Source organism: Haliaeetus albicilla, chromosome 6, assembly GCF_947461875.1.
Source record: "Haliaeetus albicilla chromosome 6, bHalAlb1.1, whole genome shotgun sequence".
NCBI classification, from domain to species: Eukaryota; Metazoa; Chordata; class Aves; order Accipitriformes; family Accipitridae; genus Haliaeetus; species Haliaeetus albicilla.
The window spans coordinates 35481191-35503068 of NC_091488.1; the positions used below are offsets into that span (position 1 = coordinate 35481191).

Consider the following 21878-nt stretch of genomic DNA (forward strand, 5'->3'; position numbering starts at 1 on the left):
TCAGCACATAGTTTCTTGCCCCTTCCTTTACTTCTGCCTGGGCTGATACCCACCTCCCTTTAGCAGAGTCTGCTGTGGCACCCACTTTGCTCTTACATTACCAACCAAGTGGGTTGCAGTGCCTCAGGCATTGCTAAAGTGCTCCTTTGGCTGAAAATAAACAGTCAATTTTAAAGAAAGCTATCAAATTTGGCCATCTCTCCTTTAAGGCTTTTCTGCTCTTCATTGTTTCTTCATTTTCAGTTTCTCACAAAACATTACCAGTGGCTCCTGCCAGCTCCTGTCCCCTCTCCTGTCCCTGACACTCCTCTTCAGAAACTCTAGCAGTGTACAGCAACCCATGGAAAACAGATGAAACGCCAAGGGATGAAGAGTGAGGACAAAAACCCATCACTGCCACCATCCACACAACACCATTACACTTTAGTTTGTTCTGAAACAAGAAGGTTTTCAAATGATTAGGGTCTGTTTCAACCGTTCCAATAAAACGCACACTGTTTTGGAAACAAGAAAACCTCTTAAATGTTGACACCCTGAACAAAATTTGGTGAATGACTGCTGATGGCTTTGGTGCCTGGAGATTTAACTTTCCCACGGTTTAGCACACCTACGTGCATAAATGGACTGCTCCATTACCAAGTTGGTTTACCTTTTTCCTGCATAATCAGAGGACAATGTACTTGCTCCTGATTAAATCAAGCCTGGTTTTTTTCCCCAACTTACTTTGCTTATTTACAAACAGAAGTCTTGATAGGCTCAAACTGATGGGAAAGTAAAACTCACCAGGATCTATAGTTTACCTCCAAAAGCAGTTAAGTGTAAATCCATCTTTCCCCAACCCCTTAAAGCCTACTGTTAAACCAAAACAATATATTCACAGAAAGGCACCTGCATAATTTGGTGGAGATTCTGTACCCATAAACCAGTGAATGGACACATCCTTAAGAGAAAGCACAGCCAGCTCGGCCAAAAACTGGGCAACTCCGCAAGGCTGTTATCTAAAGGTCGCCTTAAACATCCTTCTTCATTTCCTCCTCCTCCTCCCCCACAACACAATATACTAGACCCTAATCTACAGCTAATTTCCTGCCAGCACAGCCCTGAAATCTGCTCATTCCCTGGCTTTTCATGATATAGGTCCTGCAATACACTGTTCCCCGCAGTGCAAGTGAGCATAAGGTCTGGTTACAGGCATAGGGTGTTTTAGCTCCCAAAGCTCACAGCTTGGCACCTTCACCAACACTAAAGAAATTAAAAATCAAATATCTGTGAATCAGATTTAACTAAGTCACTCCCTTGTAATCCTGCAGGTTTCCGATGTGGAAAAGGGAGCGGCAGAGGAAGTCGCTCTTACAGCTTATCTCTTCCTCTGAGAAATTATCGTGTTGGATATTGGAGAAGGAGCAGAAAAAGGGCAATGCAACAACAACAGAAAACACCCTAAATAACTTAATTCCCTTCATAAACCACATCTATTTTACTGGAATAACTACCCCAAATACTCAAAAAATTGCACCTAAATATGACATTTTAAATTATTCTGTCCTACTATATAAACATGATTCTCTCCTACTTGATAAGGATCGATGTTGTAGGCACTGTCACATCAACTGCTCTTCCTAGTAGGTGGATGTAATCATTTTAATCAGGTCATGACAACTGACAATTTTAAATGCACATCAAAATGAAAACATTCATTACCATGTAAATACCACAGTTTGGTGAGTACAAATTGAGATTTAATCCATTGACATGAGACGCTGACTGCTGAGTGTGTCCAAACAAAAGTGACAGTGAAAATGTTGAAACTTTATGACTTTTGTGCCATAATAGCTACTCTTACCTGAAATTGAAACTGATTTCAACTTCAATGAATCTAATCTCATTCCTATGCATTTGGTAGCACAGGAGAGTAGACCACCTACTCAAACCGCATTATTTTAGTAGACATCACTGCTGCCTCCTTATTTTGCAGTCACACAAACCACCGTTTCATCTTGACAAGTTCACTGAGAAAAGTTGAGGTGAGAAGGAGAGTTAATTCTTTTCTGCCCAAACAAAAGCCACCAACAGATAGAAATGTATTAGAAGAGATTTCTGTTAAAACAATGAACTCCTTTCTTCATGCAGAAAACCAGGGATGGCATGGGACAACCAACCTCAAGTCATACTCCTCTTCTCTATCTTGGTACCCTTCTGGCAGTTAAGCTTAAAAGTCGGTTATCTGACCCAATGACTGATTCATCCCACGTCAGTAATGACGAGCTCACCGGTATTATTCTGACACTATTTCTTTAACTCCTTTCCTATTGAAAATTTGAGCATGCTCAAAAGATTTGCAAATCAAGACTTAAAAAATTCACACTGACACGGCAAACAGAAAGCTCTGCTGGTAGCTGGTGGACTGTGATTGCTTATATCTCATTGTCCAGACTAACAAAACCCAAAACAAACACCACAGCTGATGTAGTAATAAATGTACATAAATATTCTAGACCAATATAATTCTCACTCCTGAAGCCCAGAAAATGCAGACTTTATTCATCTAAAATTGAAGGAAGGCGGCTGAGTGAAAAACAATTATGAATCCAAATTCATACTGTACAGGAGCAGAAATTCTCACTGTACGAGAGCAGAAAGACCCTAAAGAAAAGTTTCTCCTTTCCCATCCTACCTGACATGATAAACTTGCCTCTAGGATGCCCCTAACAAATTCAATGAGAACTTGCCATACACAGCAGGTAGGTAAGTCCCCCAAAATCTAAGCAGCTAGAAAAACTAATCAGAACAGCTTCAAAGATCATCTACCCCCCCCTTTTTTTTTTTTGCTTTCTTGGATGTCCTTACCATTTTTTTCCCCGTCTATTGCATTTTCCCACTCTCTCATGATCTGCTTTCCTCTGTGCTGATTTCTTTCACTGCCACTTTGTGCCTGTCACTTCCTTTCGTTAATCAGTTCCCTCCAGTGCCCACTTAATCTGACAGTTTCTGTCTCTCTTATTTCATTTGTCCATTTCTCCTCAATTTGCCTCCTTCCTGAGATGCTTGCCCCATATTTCCAAACGTCCCTTCTAGCTCTTTAACGCTTCTTCATTTTCCAGCACTCTCAGGGCAGCGAGCATGCCCCCAGACTAAATGCTTCTCATCACACTTGCTTGGCAAACCACATCGTGACAGCGACAGCTCAAGTGGCGTCCGCCGCGGCTGCTGTGCTACCAAGCCATGGGTCTGCCTGCACAAATACAGGGCAGCCTTTACCTGCAAGTCCCAGGACTGCGTTCCCTCAGGCGAGGAATACAGGTACTATACCTGCAGTTACACCATTTAATATAATTAAGGAAGTTAATTAAAATGGTTCCCTTAAAAACCGATCCCACCTGCATGAGATTTGAGTAAGAAAAAACAAGCCTGGTCACATTTATAGAGTTCATTCCTATATTGCAGTCTCTGGAGGACCTTCTACAGGGGAAAACTCCCCTTGGATTTCCCTGGCATCTTGGATATGCCCCACTGGTCTAAAACAAAGCCTAAATGAACAGCATCTGCTCTGAACACACAAAACAGGGCATCGTCTTGTATCTGTTTAGTTGATTCAATGGGAAGCACTGTTTGCTATACTAGCAGTTACTACACATCAGAATTAACTGTTTAACAACTGAAAATGGAGAGAATACACTCTGCGTGCAGCGAACACAGCATTAATTCCTTCATAAACAATCATCAGCACTTCCCCCCACCCACTTCCATTATTTAAGCTTTTCTCTGGATCTTCAAGTGGAAAAAGACAGACAAAATCTTCCCATCCAAACCCCTTTAGTCTGTCTGATCCAACTCCAGCCTCAAGGTGGACCTGCAATCTTTACTTCACCCATCCTCTGCTTCCTATCTAAAAACAAAATACTCCAAATTTTTCATGACGGACTTTGTTCCTTCCCAACAAGGGTCAACTGGTGTCTTTGCATACTTGCAAGGAGCTGGTTGCTAATTGTATCTGATAAGCATAGACAGAAACTGATATGGAAAAAAATGGAAAAAATGACTACTCTTCCTGTCCTACTTGCTGCCAAAGATTTCCATTCCCTCAGTAAAAACATGGACACACAAAAGAGTCAATTACACATTTGTCAAAATGGAAGGGAAATAAATTTCTGGTGTGGAAAAGGAACTGTGTAACATGAAGAAAAATGGTACAATTGGCTCTGGAAAGGATACGGTCTTACTATCTGACTGCCCTAAAAGTATCTCTTTCTCTGTTCCCCTCTTAGTTCAGCCTACCCCTCCGCTTGACAGCAAAGGTAGGCACTCTTCCATTTCCTGATTACTTCATCTCCTTTCTCTCCTACATCGCTTCCTTCTGCTGAGGGAAAGCAAGCCCATCCTCGTCCTTTGCGATTCCATTTGGCACTACCATGCCTTACCTCCTCCCATTTCTCTTTCTTTCCCATGTTAATACCTTATCTTTGGGGACCTCATCTATGAGAATGCAGAGAAAGGAAAAATTGAGAAGTTCACCAAATGTGAGAACTTGCAAAACCGCCTCTCTCGTCTCCCTCTTCCCCCAAAGGAGAGGGAACGTGCGGCACAAAGATGAAGTATTCACCGTGTTGTGACTGGCAACACGTCCACCCAGCTGCCCTGGAGATGCAGACGCGCAGGATTCGGGCACGTGCAGAGTCAAGGCGGGTAGACAAGATGACACATTGACAAGACGAGCATTTGGGGGAGAAGGAACCGGTGACAAAAGCCATGTGTTTAAGATCACACAAGCGCTCAGCGGCAGGAGCAGAAAGCCCATCTCTTGAGCCTTTATGTAAGCACAGCCGGTCTGTTTACACTTCTGCACATGGGGAAATTCCTCCGGCAGCTTTGGGGCAGGAGGAGAAGGAGCGGGGACTGTTGGTTTCCAGCCCGTTCCTCCTATTGCTGGCGGGCAGCAGGTAGCTTTCCGAACCGGGCTCTGCGCTCCAAGCCGAATTCACCGCTCCGGCCGTCCCCGGAGCACACCCCGGCCCCGGCTCCACGGGGTGGGGGGGGACTTAGGAGCTCCGAATCCGTCAAGGGAGCCCCAGCCCCTCGATTCCCGCAAGCCAATCAGACGTAATGCCGGATCCCTGTCGCTGAACTCCGGCGATGCCGAGGCGGCATCCATCACCAGCGCAGCCCCGGGAGAAACCCATCCCCGCTGGGCACGGCAGCCTTCGCACAGCCGCAGGAGGCTTTAAAAGCCACCAGCCTAACAAAGAAGCGCGGACAAAGAGCCCCGTCCTGCGTCTTCCCTTCCACCAGGTAGATCCCCGCCGATGGAAAACCAAGCCAAGCCAAGCCCCGCCGTTCCTCCCTTGCCTCCCCGGCCCACGGACGCGCGGGGACGGACGCCCCCGCCGCCCCCCCGGCGCCGGCCGGGGCAGAGGCTTTGTTCGCCGGCGGGGACGCGACAGCGCCCGCCAGCACCGGGGGGAAACACCCGGACAAAGAGGGAGAGGCGGCCGGCGCCGAAGGGGGCGCGGGGGGACCCCCGTCCCTTTTAGCTGCAGGGTCTCCGCCGAGCCGGGCGGCAAGGGGGGGTGAGACCCCGCCGCCCCCACCCGTCAGAAACGCGAGTGGGCCGGGAGCGTGGGGCGTGTGCTGGCACAAACTCCCCCAAAAGTACCCCAAAACCGGGGACAGCCGCGCGCAGCCGAGCCGGCGCCAGCCGGGGCTCTGCGCTCCCGGGAGGGACCCTCTCCCCATCCCCGCGGGCAGCCCCGCAGGGCTCCGCCGCCGAGACCGGAGCCGCCGCGTCCCGGGAGCGCCACGCACGACACCCCCCCCGCCCCCCGTCCACCTCCGCGGTCCGGCGCTCCCCCCGGCCCCGCACTCACCGCCGCCTCCTGCCGCCGCCCCCCGCGCATCCCGCTGCCCGCCCGGCCGCTGCCGCCAGCGCCGCCGCCGCCGAGAGCCGCCCCCCGCGCGGCAGCCAGCGCCGCCCCGCGCATGGGGCGCGCCCGCCCCCCGGCGGGGCTGGGGCGTGGGGCACCCCCGCGGGCGGAATGGTTCGCTCCCCTCAGGCCGGGGTCGCGGGAGCGGGGCGGCCGAAGGGGAGGCGGAACGGGGGGGGGCGGACGGGCGAAGAAGGCACGGAGATACCCGTGGCGTGGGGCTGGGAGTGGGGGGGGCTCGGCCGACGAGGCGGCGGGGTCTTGCCGGGGCCGCCCCGGGGGACAGCCGGCGGAGGGGCCGCCGCGGGCTCTTCCCGATCCCTAAAGACCAGGCGCGAGGCATTTTCCTGCCCGCGAGATTAGCTGAGGAAACAGGGCGGCTCTGGGAGGGCGCCGGCCCGGTTTTCCTTGCCGGGGGCTGGGGGTGCCTTCACCTGCGCCCCCCCCTCCTCCTCCTCCTCCTCCTCCTCCTCCCCGGGGGAGCCGTGCTGGAGAGGGGGCTGCCCTCCGCCCTCCCCACTCCTGAGGGGAGCCCGGTTGCCTCCGTGTCCTGTCAGGGCATCCCCGCCGCTCGCCCCAGCCCGGGGGTCACACCCTGCTCTTACCTGAAGAAAATGCACACCTGCGTATACCTGTGTGTACATCTATACGCACACAGGACCCCCAAAAGACACCCCCACCCAGGCCCCACACATCAGCCAAGGGTGGACGCAGGCGGCAGCTGCCACCACCACCGGCAGGTCGCTGTCCCAAAGCGGGGAGCGGGGCGGCGAGGCCGGCTGGGCCTCAGCGGCCGGGCTTTCCAAAAAGGCAAGCGGACGAACCAACACCCGCTCGGCAAAGCGTGCTTGGCGAGGGGCTGGGGGGCACCGACCCGCACCCCTTCAGCGGTTCCCCCTCAGGAGGCTGCTCGGAGACCGAGGTGGCGAGGCTAACCGCTGGGTTGCAGCCGTTACGGAGGAAAACAAAAAGGGCGAAGAGCCTCCAGGGAGACGTCGTCCCGCTCCCGGGATCGGTGGGTGCTGGGAGCCCGGGGCGCGTAACCAACCTTCGCCTTCCGAGGGCACGTATAGTGTCAGCCTGGTAAGGAAACCTCCAGCGATGAGAGATGCGAGCCAGCCTGCAGGACTGTGCTCAGGGCAGAGAGCCAGGGTATCCTGCGTAGCGATCTTGTTTCGTGCTGTGTGGCCTCGTCACTCTACCTTTCCCCGTTCGTTTCCCAAAGAGGAAATTCGGGGATCGCAGCACGTACCTGCTGTGCAGGGGTCCCGCGGGACGAGTCGAAGCTCACAGGCGCTCGGCAGATGTAAACCGCTACCGTGATCGCTGACTGTTCCCATCTGCCGTGGGGAATCGGGGTTCGTTGTGATCCGGGTCCTGCCTTGCGTATTCCAGGGGATATTTTACTTGGCTAAAACTGTGACTTTACCACAATATAAACTTTGTAATAACTCATTAAAATCTGGAATCTGTATAGTAACACCCACAGTACCAGCGGATATTAAAAACTAAAAAGAAATGTCCTTGGCTGACAAGCTTTTGAGACTAATTACTCTAACAGGCCAGAACCTAGACGAGCTCTTCTTCTGTGATGCCTCCACAAACATCGGAGTGCTTCATTTGCTGCTAGTGTTGAACCTGGCTCTTCTGTTTTGTTCACTGAACAAGCAAGAAGGAGTACATGCGGTTAAAAAAATAAAGGCATATACGTGTAAGGAATGCAGAGTTAAGGACACGCTCGTAGCTGGAAGAGGCGAGGATGACTTTTAACCCTGCCGGAGCCAGAGCCAAAAGCAGCCAGCCTTCCCCCTCATCTCATGTGATCTTCCTTTTCCTTTTAAGTGGGAAAACTCTAAGTAATAGTCTGCAAAAATCTCCCTAGGGAAAACAATGCCTAATAGTACAGAAAGGAGTAAGTCTGCACTTGCGGTTAAACTGTTACTCTGAAGGATTTTCGATACGCTGGCTGAAATGTTCCTTTAGTTAGTTCCTACACAGTAGGTGAGGTGGCAGCAAAGCTGGGTCAGACAGAGCCTGTGTTTCCCCTCATACATGTACGCTGGGAAAATTTTATCTGAGACAGTGTCATCTGTTTCTTGGCAGCAAAGGAGAGAAAAATAAGGAATAAAGCTTATTTCTAAAATAACAAGAGGTACTCAAAACGAGCCATAGCTGAGGCCCTAAAATAACTTGGTAAGTTGGAATGTCTAACAGGCAAGAGTCTGGCAATTTAAAACAAACAAAAAAATACTCTCTTGGACATTTTATGAGTAGGAAATACTTGAAAATTAGCAAACAAGTGAAACTCCAAAAACTAAAGAGCTGAAAAGTCTTGTTGGAACAAAAGCAACAATATTACTATTCAAGAAAGTCAGGAAAAAGGGTATGGAAACTTGCACAAGAGCTACAAGTTGTAGATGGGTTCAACAGTCTACCTAGCTAGCTTTAACTGTTTTTATGGCAGTTGCACAGCTACATCAACTGTACTGCATATCATAGAGGCTTTTAAAAGTCTCCACCCCTGAGTATGCAAGCATGCCCAATAAAAGTTTAGTTTCCATGGTAATTCATGTAAGTAGAAATCAAATGTTGGAATGTTTGCAAAAAGTATGCTCTAATCAGGAGCATTGAAAACGGTAATAAAATACTTCAGTGCCATGCTTCTGTAACAGGGAAGGAGAGATCACTTCAGCCACATCAGAACTGAAGTCACCTCTGCGCAGACACCCGCAATCGCAACCTCTGCATTACCTGGTCCCTTACCTTTACAGATTTTATCCACATCAGGTGTGGACATGACTGCATTTCTGTCAAATGAACCAGAGCCCACAGCTGGGAGTTGGTTCAGGCTTTATGCTACCTGCAGGATGAGTGACAATACCCAGCCTGACAAAATCAGTTGAGATAAAGCTACCCATTGATGACTGGGTGTAGTTACACCCAATCTTTTCTTTGGTGGCAAAACTGGTCTGGTTTCTTCCCTTTCCTGCCTTAATTATTCATTTGGGTTCCCAACCTATAGTTTGTGACCTTCTTTGGTGGGCTGACGCAGTTTTTTGTGAAAACCAGATCAAGAAAATGATCCAGGTGAAACCTCTTCCTTCCCTGCACCTCTCCCACCTCTGAAAAAGGTCCAACTAGTACTTGCGTTAGAGCGATTGATGAGAAGAGGAACAACATAGATCTAAGCAGCTGTGCTTGAGGCTGAGCCTCTGTTTCTTGAACCGGCATCACCAATACACCAATGGATTATTAAATTGCACCCTTTTTGAACAAACATGTCACAACAAATGAAGTCGTAAGCATCCACTGCTTTCCAGCATGTAACCAGAGCGTTTTGAACCACTGCCTCAGTGAAGAAACCCAGCTGTTGCTTGCCATTGCAGAACAAAACTACACAATTGTTTATAGCTTGAAAATAATAACAATGGTCACAACCAGAACTTCTGGTGAAACTTCAAAGCAAGCAGTGATTCTTCTGTTTTAACTTCCTCAAAGACGTTTTGAGGCAGTGTAGCAGGCTGGATTCTAGGTACTGAAAGAAACTTGATTTTTAAGGCTCCTTGGGAATGTCTGCAAAATAAAAAGGTAACCTGGAGCATGACTGCATTCATCAGTACCATTCCGGTGAAAAAATCACGCCCAATAGTTACACTGGTCATCCAAGTTAAAAATCTAAAAATATTTTAATGCAGCACACAGTAGAGAGGCATATCAAACAATAATAAAATAACGTAAGCTGAGGTTCCACCATGGAGTGTTCTTGTGACTTGGGCTGAAACTTTCTTAAATTGTCACACGAGAGCCATCAAGAAGAAACTGCCTGGGGAAAATAAGTTACATGAGTAATCAAATCTCATGCTCCAGGGCACAAGTCAATTGCTGGAAGGGTCAAGAAAGGAATTTCCTCACTCTCTTCCTTTGCACAGTTGTACACAATTAACTAAGTTGTAATTGCAAGGCAAGAAAGCGGTTAGGTTTTGCATTCCTCTGAATCACCAAGTGCTGGCTGCTTTTGCAGCTGAATTCAGAGCTTAAGGGACAGGTCTGGCAGATGGGTTTTGTTGCACTTCTGTAAGGCTTTGCCTAGATTTGCAGCGCAGTTGTGAGCTCTGCTCTTCCTTTGATGCTGACTGCCTAGCTCAGAGTATGGCTGTATTGCAGAGCTACCATTAAAGTGAGGACACGACTAATTTAGGCTAGTCTTCCGTTAATAATAAGTAGTTACCTTAAAAATGTCTCTATCAATAAATTGTGCAACTCATAATGACTCATTTAAGTAGTAGCAATGTTGTAACCCTAATGGCCTAAAGATACAAACAAGACAAGATTTGTTGGAAAGGTAACCATTTTTATTAAAGCAACTAGACCATTTAGTGCAATAAAAGATCATTCTTTTTCGTCTTTAAATAGAACATTTTAGTAATCAAAAGGATTTTTCTAACACAGGCCAGACATTACTCTGCTTCAAATCACAAGAGCACTACCCTGTTAGCTTGTGTATGGCTATCTGTCTTTGCAGCTGATTAATTGCTTCCCTTTGCTAGAATCAGCATGCTTCTCTAAATGGGAGTGGCTTAGGGCTTAATTAGCCAACTCTGATACTGCAGCTAAGCTCACTATGGTGTCACTGAAGTTGTTCTGTACACAAGTACATTTCTGATATATGGTCTGTGAGCAAACGTGTTGAAAACTGCAAGCACTAGGTCTACAGGCAAAACCTTGGTCCGTGCTCCTCATAGATGTTAAGTCAGTAGGCAAATGGTTGGCAGAAGACATGGTGCAAATGCCATAGCTACACTGGTTTACAATTATAGTCACAGATTAAGGCAGCTAATCATTTTGTACTCACTGGTTGGATACAAGGCTATCTTCGCCCTACAATTGCCCCTTCTGACTTATCTTTTTCCCAGCAAGCAATAAGCTGATTCATAAGTTCCCATACGCATCTTAGTTTGGGGCCTTATGATTTGCCTCTGATGTCGAGCCAGGGAAGTTTTCTGTTCCCCTTTGGTCTCTATCCTTATTTATCAAATCTGGATGCAGAAATCTTTTACATATCTAACTATGTGGTGGGTCATGTCAGTGAATTAGTACTTTCTTTAGTAGGAAATTAAAAGAAATTTAAAAGCATTTAAGCCACTTGTCCAAGGTTACACAGGAAATCTCAGTGGGAGCAAGGTGTGGAACGCAAGAACCCAAGATACTACTTTAATTTCACAGTTAATCTGTGTAAACATAGATCTCTGTGTTGAAATACTCATTTGGTTTCTTCCTCCTGCAAAAAAAAAAAAAATTCCTCCCCTTCAGGTAAAACTCAATTAATTAGTACAGAGTCAAAAGAGGTTAAACAACGCATTTCTACCAAAAGGAAAGATGGTTGCCAAAACTTCCTTCATTCTGTTTGGAGTCATTTGGGCTGGAATTGATGTAGTGGCTTTCATAAAGGAAAAAGCTCCGCCTAACAAAGCTTAGATAAAATACATCCTCGCAACTGATTCATGAAGCTGCCTTTGCTGACAAGTTTTTATATGTGCATTGAGAAGGGTTGTAGAGTGTTTTTTTCTCAGCAGATGGCCTCCAAATGTGAAATTAAGTCCCATTAGCAGCACAAAGGATGACACAATATAGCTACTACTTTCCTGCACTAATAGAGGCAGAGTAAGATGCAGACATATATTTTAGCTTCAGCTTTTGGGGATTTTTCTTCAAATAAGGGTGGGATTAAAAGCAACTAAAAACCATAAATTATAACCATTTTCTCCCTTTGTAGCCCTTACTCAAAACTGCCTTAGGTACTTAAACAAAATATACAAAACTCAAAGATAAACATCCTGAAGACGCACTAACGCCCAATGCAAAATCAACCTAAACCAAAATAGTACGCAAGTGACAACCCACCATCTAACCTCCCCACTGCACTTACACCCCTTCAACAAAAACCTAAAAATATAGCGAGGTAGGGGGAAGGGTTGCAGAATCGAATACATTTGGCTCCTGTTAGAATCTACAGGAGAAGGGGGAAGATGGACCAGCATCTCCCCGCAGGCTTTTTAACTGATGTGTGCTGTAGGAATCTGGCTCCTGAGGCCAGGGCAGCTTCTGTACCGGGGAGCGTGTTGGCGTGCAAGGCACGATACGACAACCTACACCTCACATATGCCCACTGCCACATTAATCCATATCCCGTTCTTCCCTTTTCCCCTTATGCCAGGCCCATTTTGGGTTACCCTGGGGAACAATGGGGGACCATCCTACTGGTAATGCTGTTTCCCTGTGCCCGTTGTTGGATATGCCAACTTCCTCACGGGGTCTGTCGGCATGCCTGGAACAGGATCGGCCTCTGGCAGGTGGGACAGGGGGTGAAACCATGGGAGGGCTCCGGACGACCTTGCCCTCCGCACCTGCAGGGAGGCTGCAAACTGCTGGAAGAGCTGTTGGCCCTGTGAGCTTACTTTCTTTAAAGAAAGCAATGCACTCGAGTACTTGAGATTCAAAGCCCCGCATCTCTCCACCTGCCCAGTCTACAGTGGCTAGGGCCCCTGCGTTTTAACCAGCAGCTGAAGCTTTACAGGGCACCACCTCGGCTACCGGTACGATGGTAAACTGAAAAGCAAACAAACTCAGCTATTCAGGGAATACGAGAAGTTTGGAAATGCTATTTTACAGGAGCTGGACTGTGTAAAGCCTGCTGATTTATGCACGTATTCTTGTCTACGTTGCTCACCTGAGAGCATCTGTCTCCATCCTGCAGCGCTGCTCCCGGCAGCCTGGGTAGCCTGTTTGCGAAGAAGTCCTAGACATGCTCGTCAGTCTGGGCTTGCACTGCTGTGGCCACGACACCACACGCTTCCAATGAAATTCCCACTGACTGATGTAGGATTAGGCCCACAGGAAGCCATAAAATATGCTTGCTGATCCCAGACTATCACAGGAAATTAACATATGACAATCTTTAACACATTGTTTTAATAAATTATAATTTTGTACTGTAGTTTAAAGACCACTGTGAAATCTGAGATAGGAACCTAGGGGTGGTCTGGCTTCTTTTTCATAATGCCTTGTTTGCACGTTGCATTTTTTTTTTCCTTTCTCTTTGTACTACTGAAACCTTAAAACAGTTGGGGAGGCATCCCTGTGTTCATGAGGAGCAACATTCATTTTTGTTGCAAGCTCCCCGGACTGTCCTGTAAACTAGAAACCCATTCTAACCCAGAAGATAAATGCACTATCTTAGTGATACACTTTGCTGACAGGACATAAATTGGGTAACAATATGAAACAGGGACACAAAAGTAATCCGTAGGAGCCAGGCGATGAAGGCATAAAGAGAGGAAAGGGCTGACAGCAGATCCTCATTAGACTTGGGAACAGTTTGTCATTAGCATGCTTTTTTAAACCTCAGAAATTTAACAGGAGAAAAATGTTTCTTTATGCCTCAGATCTCCTCTTTAGTTAAGGGAGGTTTCAGGTTCCCCCTCCCCCCTTCATTTCTGGAGAGGCTGCCAAGTTTTCCCAGAGCTAAAAGCAACGACTTTCTGTTAAACGTTACTTCATGCTTCTGGTATTAATCTAATAGGAGGCTAGATGGGGAGGAGGGGGAAGCAGAAATGAAAGCTGATTTCCTGCCATGCAGTGGGAAATCCATAGAAAATTCAGATCTAACACTAATTTTAACAGCTGGATGACTGCTTTGGCTTTTACATGCCATAGGAACATGCAACTGCATACTTTTTTTTTTTGTTATAAAAACAAAACAGATAGCAAGCAAAAGGCACAATAAAAAGAAGGCTTGCAATTGTAAATACCCTGATTAAACCATCCTATTCAACTATGCTAGAAATATCAGCACATTTTGCAAATTGCCTCTCATTTCTGTTAACATTTCTAATAAGAATGTTCATGGAAACAGAAAATATACAAGGAAATCGTCTTGCTAATAAGCACTTCAACAAATATTTACTTGGGAATTGCTCCAGCAACCACTTTGAAAAGAGTCTTAGCGGGTTTGAGAATCACGCAGTCGGGACATTGAACTAAAACTCCCTGACGGAGGTAAAAAAATCATAGCAAAAAGAGCAGACTGCGAACACTCAGCGTACAAGTTGGAGACAACAGTCCTGTAGCAGTTCACAGCCATATATAACACACACTGAAAAACTGAGCAGCACCTCTTTCAAGCATGCAGCATGCTGGTGGATAACTTCTTATATTCAGCCTCCATTCTCTGGATAAGTTCTTTATTAGGAAGGGCTTGACTATTTATTCTGATAATAATTGTTGGGAGGGTGATGGCCACAAGTGTAGTGCTTTATCTTGACTATTACAAAAATGTTTTTTTCCTCCTTTTGTGCTTTTTGCTCAGCCTTTGCTCCACCTGTTTCTCACACACCATATGGCTCAAATCATGACATATTGCAGAAGATTTTTTTACATTGATGCAAAGAAAGCTTAATACAGTACATATGCTGAAATTGAACCATGTTTTGTAGATAAAACAGGGCTACAGCTTGTTTGCGCATGCTGTGTATACTAGGAAGGATCCTTACCACAGATTACCTTGATTATAAAGCTTTACCTGCCCACTGATGCATGTGATCAACAAAACATGGCAGCTGGGTTTTATGTCACTAGCTGCAGACAGCTGTTAGACTGAAAGTGTTAATAACCATTTTCATCGGTCCCAGGCTTGCATTAAGCAAAATGGAAGACTCAAAGACTCTCAGGGGTAGTGATGGCAGAAAAAACCCAGAAGCTAACACCCAAAACACAAAGTAGAAGCTATGCTATGTGAGCCGGAAGGCTTCTCGTGGGGCAGATAAACACAGGACTGGAACATTTGATCGCTTGAAGTACTGACGGGCAGGAGAGACGAAAAATAAAAGCCCTGAAAACAAGTGAGAGAATGAGAAAAGTTGCTGTGGGTATCACATTAGAAAGAAGTTTAAAGAGATGGAGCTTCTTAGGGGTGCAGTACTGCTGAAAAGGCAGAGACGCCTAAAAATAAAACTGTTTCCAGTTTCTTTATTCTGTGTTCATAAAAAACTGGACATTATGCACAGTTTTTAAGTCAACAGGACCATTGCCATCACTCCCTCTGTACTCCAAAAATTCCAGCTGGTATCAGGTTTTCCTTGTAATGGAAACAAGCTGGCAGAACTTCAAAGACTTGATAACAGCTTATACAGAGGAAGGACAGCAATAGTTAGTTATACTTCACTATTAAATATGTTGTTTTCACCTCTCTCTCTCTTTTATTTTTCTTTTAAAGAGAAGTTGGATAGAATTTGGCTATGCTGAAAATGGTGCTACTTGTAACTGGTCACAGCTCAGGAAGAGAATGTGAAAATGTAGCTGTACAGGAATTTGTTTGGGAAAGGCTATCTAACAGCTCAACTTTCATCAAATATGCCGTGGCCAGGGGCTACGAGCACCATGAAATCACTGAGCTCAGCTGGACAGCTTTTAAATGACTGAAAAACTGAAACAGGAGTTTTGAAAAATAGGGACATATGAGTACCCTATTTCTTTCTTTATTTGAAGGCACAGAAATCATGCAACCCTGATAAACACTGTCTTAAGAGCATGAACACTCCGAAGAACCTAGGAAACTGAGTGAAAAAATGTTGAGTAAGTTGAAATAAGCCTTTAATTTGATATATCAAATGATAAATTTGCCTTTGATGGACAAATCCAGTTCAAACAATTCCCTCTCAGTCTTAATGTTGCATCTTTTCTTTTCTTTTCTAATTTCTGACCACAGTGGGATTGTAGGTTCAGTTTCAAGACTGTCCTAACTTTCCATGTAGTGCCAAATGGTATCTGTACTACGTTAAAGTGATATGATCTGTGCCACTTTGCAGAGATTTAAGAATTATGCTGGGGCTCACAGTAACCAGAGGCTGAGTATCTATATGAATAAGACATTTTTACTTCTCTAGAAAAAATGTTTCTCTTTTAAAAATATTGCAGTCCCTCATTTCTTTTCTTCCTCCTCTCCTTCTTCCCTGGTCCTATGCAACTGAAGAAACGGCCTTTGTTAGTTTTTTTTCTGGGCTGGCAAGAAGCCCAAAGATCCAGCTGACAAAAACCTCAAGTCAGCAAATCCAACGGGAGGAATGTCCTTTGCAGAGCCCCCGTTTCACAGTCTCCCTGTCACGGAGCATCTCAATAGTGCCACACGGAAGAGCCTTGCATGGCCCTTCCTTACAAGGTGAATCATCCTTACCCTGTTCCTTGTGCTTAAGTAATTAACTGTCCTGGTTTCAGCTGGGATGTAGTTAACTGTCTTCCTAGTAGCTGGTACAGTGCGATGTTTTGAGTTCAGTATGTGAAGAATGTTGATAACACTGATGTTTTCAGTTGTTGCTCAGTAGTGTTTAGACTACAGTCAAGGATTTTTCAGCTTCTCATGCCCAGCCAGGGCACCTGACCCAAACTGGCCAACAGTGTATTCCATACCATGGGACGTCCCATCTAGTTTAGGAACTGGGAAATGGGGGGGGAGGGATTTCGCCGCTTGGGGACTGGCTGGGTGTCGGTCGGCGGGTGGTGAGCAATTGCCCTGCGCATCATTTGTACATTTCAATCCTTTTATTACTACTGTTGTCATTTTATTAGTGTTATCATTATCATTATTAGTCTCTTCTTTTCTGTTCTATTAAATCGTTCTTATCTCAACCCAGGAGTTTTACTTCTTTTCCTGATTTTCTCCCCCATCCCACTGGATGGGGGGGAGTGAGTGAGCGGCTGCGTGGTGCTTAGTTGCTGGCTGGGGTTAAACCACGACATTAACTCTCATTACCCACCCGTTGCTGCCCAGCGTTTGCACGCTGAGCTCTGGGGGAGGTTGACGCAACAGCAGCGGTCCAAAAGGAAGCTCCTGTCGGTGGGTTCAAGGAGCGATTGCAAGGCTCAGCGGATCAGCGCTGTCCCCCCCACCCCTCACTACGCCTGGAACGTGGCACCCTCGATGCCGAGGGAAGCAGCTTGAGAGGGCTGCGTTAGCCTAGACAATGTACGGGCAGCAGAAGGTCCCCGAGTTAAGTACGCGTGTGCTGCTGTAAGTCCTAGCCCGCTACTGGATCACTGAGTTTGCAGCCAAATTTCTGACGTGAAAGAGTCAAGGGCTTCACAGAAGCTGCTGGTTCACAGTGGTCAGTAGTCAGAAAAACAAGTGCTGTGAACAAACGTGAGGGTCTAGCTCATGCATTAGTTGGATAAGATGAATGCTGAATTTTTTTTTCCCCAAAGGAATTCAGTGCTTTTTAAGGAAATAAAGAACACAGTAAATAAAGACTTCTCCAGGCGGCACAGCAATCTGCACTACAACTTTGCAGCACAGAAGTGGTTCATCCTGCAATCAGAGCACTTCATGTCATGTCAAAATAAGCACTTATTTCTCACACAGCTTTCTTTTTTGAGCCTTTCCTTAGCCGACACAACAAGCAAACACTGTTCTTTCCGTTCTTTCTCCTCCCCTTTCCTCAGCGGTCCTTTGGTATTTACCTCCTCTCATTTTGGATTTCCTGCCTGCACCCTAGGGAAAGGATTTTTCTGTGAGAAACAAATGTCACACTGCTGATCTGTTTGGATGCCAATAGACCAAGTCTATTCTCCATGTGAAGCAAAGCTCTCATCTACCTGCCATCAGAATAGTACTGCCCCTTGATTATTTTTTTTCCTGACCCATTTTATCTGGAACTAGCTTTAGAGAATTAGCTTTCTGGTCCCTAGCAGAGCTGCTATTTCCATGTATTAAATTGAGATGGATGCAACTGTTTTGGGTAAACGAAGACTTAAACTGGACTAAATCTCAAAATTAAAACCAAACATCAAACATTTTGAAAACATACCTAGTTCCTATAGGGACCTGCATAGCACATATCTTTTTTGGTTACTGTATTTGACGTTTTGGTCTGAGAGGAGGAGAAAAGCAAATGAGAATACTCCATATCTCTTCAGCATGTGTACAAGAGAGCAGGGCACAGTGACTCTGCCAGAAGCATCCAGATATGGTGATATTAAACACACACAGCTGTTTCTGAAATTACAGAAGGTGTTTCTGCATGAGGGGGAAAATCTTCCTGGCAATTCACCCCTAATTATTCATGGAAATGAAAACCCCCAGCAGGACATGGGAGGAAAAAAAGCTCTGCGTCTCAGCAGCGTAAGTCCCAGAAGCTGTATCTGTTCAGATGGTTGGGACCCAAAACTTGCTTCACCTCAAACACAGATTAGAGCTTTTGTCTTTCCCCAGCCACCAAAGAGACCAGTAAACCTTTAGCCTCTGGGCTGCATCATGGCCAAGGCTGCCAAGCCCCCAGGCAGCTTGCTGACAGGCTTTGGAAGTGCTTGGGAAGGGCAGGAGAGAGGTCCCGCCTCTCTTCTCTGGCTCTGCAGAGGCCAGAAGACACAACACAATTGTGCTGTGAAGACAGAAAAATCATTTCTGGAAGATCACCAGGTAATGTGTTTATGCACATGCATGCTCAAGTACAAGGTGTGCACGCTATATTGAGCATATGTAACAGCAGCAAAGTGCAAAAGTCTGGCTAAAGAATGTGGTAGGATAGAATGCTCAGTGCGTTTTCATTTAGAGGTCTTCAGGGTGTTTGGTGCTTAGGATGTTGAAAATGCCTTAGATCTCTTTGCTGTCCTCCTGTGGTACGTTATAAGAGATGCTAGATCGCCATGATTGCAACAGCCCGGCTGTGGCAAACAACAGCCTGTGGCTTGAATGGGTTGTACTATTTATCTTCAAGCTGTTATAGAGCATTGGGGAGTGTTTTGTGGCTTGTGGTACATGCAGAATGGGTGATTTGTAGACCTTTTGGGTCTAACCAGCTATTACCCCTGTGCTTGTGAGGCACTGGATTGGATGACTCTGGTGACTTATTCCATGTACGATGTGGGGTATCTCACACTGCTCACTATTTTGTAAGAAGTAAATAATTGCCTTCATTGAGTTCTCACTTTGAAAGTTGACTAAAAACTTCTCTATTACGTGTGAAAAGATCTTTGTGTACACAAGTCCAGAGGTTGAACTCTGGGTAATGCATTCTGGAAAGCTCAGAAAAGCCAGTACTCTGGCCAGTGCATCACCAGAGAGCTAGCTGGGGTTCAGAAGAATGAAGCAGAATTATGTACAGCCTCGCTTTAGTTTTGCCTTAAGCCCATTCGCTTTGCATTTTCTGCAATGTAAGCATAAGAAGAATCTAAATCTACACTTAGTGATCATTCATGGGACTAATGAAAGTCAGATTCAGACAGTGCTTTAATAAAAGTCAGACTCAGTTGTACAGGAAATTACGTGGAGCCTGCAGACACTTTAAAAGCAGAGGAACTATCCATGGAAGGCACTGTTTAGATGGTCTTGAACTTTGTCTCAGTTGCCGCCCAAACTCATAATGTTAGAAATCTCTTAAGGTCATGCATATAAATAGACTGCCAAAAATCTTTTTCAAATAAAGACATATGGGACAACCTTTCTGTCACAGCCAGACAACCCATTCAGATGCTAAATCTAGTCAACAAAGCAAATATTGTGCAAAAAATCTGGTTTCTTCTAAGCAATGAGATAGGTGAATAATGAAGTAAAGCTCATTCAAGAGAGAGAATGTGTGGGACACTAATAATCAAAAAGATGAGTAAAGGTTAACTGTGATCAAGCTGACCATACAATAAAGAGAAAAGGCAAACCTCCAAACCCAAATGCGAGTCTCACTTTGCCAAATTCAACTGTGTAGCAAGTAAATATTCCTCCATATAAAGCTCCAGTAGAATCTACTTAGGCCAGGTGGGACTGGTTTGTGTTTTAGCCTGACCTGGCCTTTCCCTTCTAATTGATGTTCATTTATATTTTCAACACTGAAATCTGAAGCTACATTCTCTATAAAAGATTCACTTGCTTAACTACGGCTAGAAGCAGAAATACCTGCTTCTTTGCCACTGCAATAATGAGATCCATCAGAGCATTACCACGTTCTGAGCTGGTCAATACTTTTGCATCATTTCTCTCCAGCAGATGGACAGATGTTGGAACCTGGTACTGCATTTTGCTGATATAAAGCCTCCCGATTTCAGAGCAACTCCTTAAACACAGGTTCTCACATATGAGTGAGAACGTCAGAGCAAGTAACACCTTGCTTGCTTGGAGGTGCAGGTGCCTGACTTCTGAAAACTCAGCTTTTGTTCAGTCAGGCAGCAAGTATTTATTTTGCTGGTACTTTCTTGATGCCTTCTCTGCATGCTGCTCTGATGACTTTCTGGTTTCTCTTCCACATGAACAATATTCAGCCACCTGCATGTTAACTCAGCCTGTTATCAAACCCTCCACCTACACAACACATTCTTAAACAGCTTTGTACGTACCCTCATTTTTGGGGTGGTGGCTCCTATTGTTTCAGCTATCTATTCCATAAAGCTTAATTGCACTTTGCAGTTGACTCAAACAAAGGGTGGTTGTTACACCCACTACCTTCAGCAAGACTTCACGCAACTGCCAGCATCACAAAATGTTCATTTTAGTACCCAGGCAAGCCATTGCATTTATGTCCCTCAGAACTACTCAACAGGACACTAACCACTGACAACAAGTTTTCTCAGACACACAAGTCTCTTCCCATAGAACTTCTGGAGCTGCAGACCAACTTCTTCTATCTTCCTACAGTAAAGAAGCCCTGTATTTAAATGCAGCAGCTCCCTTTTCCTTGACAAAGGTAGAGTCTGAGTATTACAGGAAAAAGGCCTGTTCCACTCTTCCTCCTGCCCTTTAAATCACTCTCCTCTCCCCAGTTAATTCCCTTTTCCAATTAAATCTGCCAACGGACTGTTCTCTTTGCTGCTGCAAGAGCTGGATTTTCCCTTACTGTAGATTCATAACTTTGTGAAAAACAACTCTACACGTTTCAAAACTAACCTGTATTGTCAACTAGCCTCAATGTGGTAAGACACAGCGTAGCCAGAATATCTTGGGGGGGGGCGGGCGAAGGAATTTTTACCTTTCAGTGAAAGCTGGCATTTTTGACAATGAGTAGAAGCTGTTTTCATACTCTGGAGATCTCTTGACAGCGGGACACCCACGCTGAAGTTCCTGCTGTGCTCATCTGAGAAGGTCTGGAGTTAAAAACCTCTGCTCCAAGTCAGGCAGAACTACCACTTTAATGCATCCTGTGTCAGCTTACTGTCTGATACCACAAAACAAACCTTCACAAATTAAAACATCCCATTAGCATCCGAAAGCAGACATTAACACAACTGAATTAACGAGAAAAATATATATGTAAAAAAGAGTAACATTTCAAACAGTTCTCCTTTCACTCCAGCATGGAGCAAACAAATTTCAAACCTCCAATGCTGCTAAGGAGCAAGCATCGTACTCCAGCAGTAACAGAACTGCAGCACTGATAGCAACAGAGTCCAGGCAGAAACCTTTTAGGCTTCCCCTGTTCGCACAGACTTTTGGATGTTGCTTCAGATATGAGCCTCCAGGGAACTGATTTATGCCAACTTGACGCTCCCCAGGTTGTTCAGGCTTTTTTACGGCCTTTGCTTCCTGGGCAGAGGCCGACGGGTGATGGAACGAGCACCGCTGCCCCTTGCAGAGCTTTGCAAAGCGCAGGATGGTGCTGTGAGCACAGCAGCAAGCTCTCCCACCCGGACCACGCACCCTTGCAGTGCGGCTGATCCCCCACCGCGATCCTGCCCTTTGCGATCACCTGCTTGAGCACAGCTTCCGAATGCTCTCACCGAGACTGGGCCAGGAACAATCCCCGTTTGCCTAACGACACCATCCTGGCCTAGAACGGGGATGTCCTTTCTCTGACCCATCTGACACAGGAAATTTATCAGCTTTGGAGCAGAGAGACTCGCGTGAACACCGCTTGCCAAGACCTGCTCCACGGAGCACACAAAGGAGCACAGTGTCATGGAAATAAACAAGCCGCTTCCTTGCACAAG

General features: G+C 45.9%; 1 protein-coding gene across 2 annotated transcripts in view; it reads right to left on the minus strand.

Moving 5' to 3' along the window:
- Nucleotides 1–21878, minus strand: part of PHLDB2 (pleckstrin homology like domain family B member 2) — a 114720-nt gene that overhangs the window by 64514 nt on the left and 28328 nt on the right. Inside the window, exon 1 of one of the 2 annotated variants that reach the window (XM_069785534.1) lies at nucleotides 5862–5924. The exons of the other annotated variant lie outside the window; for it this stretch is intronic. The gene's annotated coding sequence lies outside the window, so the exon portion shown is untranslated. Of the gene's footprint in view, nucleotides 1–5861; nucleotides 5925–21878 lie in introns of those variants that run through there. 2 annotated transcript variants of the gene reach the window in all.